The sequence below is a fragment of the Pteropus medius genome, unplaced genomic scaffold, assembly GCF_902729225.1.
Source record: "Pteropus medius unplaced genomic scaffold, Ma_sr-lr_union100, whole genome shotgun sequence".
Classification (NCBI taxonomy): domain Eukaryota; kingdom Metazoa; phylum Chordata; class Mammalia; order Chiroptera; family Pteropodidae; genus Pteropus; species Pteropus medius.
In genome coordinates this window covers 690,118-691,631 of record NW_024343733.1, presented here as the reverse complement: position 1 = coordinate 691,631, position 1,514 = coordinate 690,118, and positions in this window count along the sequence as shown.

The window sequence follows — 1,514 nt, the reverse complement described above, 5'->3', positions numbered from 1 at the left end:
AAATGGTCTCAAACTTGGCCTGGAAGAGAAGTTTCTGATCGGATGGAATTGACAACTGTTTCTGGGAAATAACCAACATCCCTGACAAACTGCCTCAGCACTTTTGGGGTAGATGATAGTGAGATGAAGAATCCATCTGGAAAGTTAGTTACCTACTCAGCTCACTTTCGGGGCCGTTGAGAATCTTGAGTGAGGGGCCATCTGCGAAGCCTCGATGCAGGATGGAAAGCGCTAGAATACAAAGGAGGTGTCTGATGATCTACTTCAGTATTAAGGGGTGGCATTAAGAGCATTGCACGGGGAGTCCGACAATCGAGTTCCTTTTCTGGCATTGCATCCATGAGACGTTGGATGTGTCATTCCCTTCTCTGAGGTCTGGGTTATTCGCCTGTTAAATGAATGAGCTGATTGAACTGGGCCCTGGACCAACTCTAGCATCTTTCGGCCTGACGTTATCGGATCCCACAACCATTTGGGACTTTTCCCCAAGGTTGAGATAGCGGGTAGAAAATGAGATGCTGCCTGTTGGGTGGGCACCAGCCAAAAACACTCTTCTAAGGAGGTATGGGATCGGCCAAGTCGCCCCGAGCCTACCTGCCCAAGATGAAACCCCCCCAGAGGGCAAGCTCCACGTAGGCAGAGACCACATCTTCCTTGTTCAACACCATATCCCCAGTGGCTGGAACATAGTAGATGCTCATCAAATGCTACTCAGGTGGCATCGTGGATCCTGGTGGGGAGAAAGAACTTCCAGAAACCAGAAAGGAAGAGTGTGGGCCACCAGTTTTCCTGGGTATTGCTACTTTATTTTTTGGCTACATCATCACAAAGAAAGGTGGATGGTTCTGCATGCACCGGAGGGCGTGTGTGTGTTCTAGGCAGTTACGTTTGTCGGGAGGGCGGAGAGAGCGTGCGGGCACGGTGAGCTTGCCACATGCTGATTCCAGTGCCAATACCGGCGTTGGGCTTGGGCGACACAGCCAGCATGCTTTCTCCTAAGGGCGAACCGTGGAAAGGAGGTGGGCTGAGAGTAGGTGCCAGGGGGCCTGACGAGGAGAGAGGGGGTCAGGAGGGAAGATGGCGGCCAGGAAGCTGTTGGGCATCTTGGGGAAGGGAGAGAACTTGATGGGCAGAAAATGGTCCTTCGAGGCAAGAAATCAGTGACTTTTGATGACTTGTGCAGAGAGCTGGGGGTGGAGAACATTGAAAGGGAAGGTTCCAAGGTGTTTAGAGAAAGTAAGAGTTTGAGTGTCCATCTAATGACTTCTCCAGATAATTAGTGGGGCTTTGGACAGAGAGGGTGATTTCCACAGGGGAAGACTTCATGGAAAATTGGGGGAAACCAAGTCTTTCTCACAGGGCACCGAAGACTCCCCGAACTCAACCTCGAATTTATAATGGTTGTCCTCACTGTTTTTTTTTCTACTTTTCCAACCAAATTTTTAGGAAAAAGACTGAAGAATTTATGATGCGACAAAAGCCTTTGGCATCAGAATGTGTCATTCTCTCAAGCT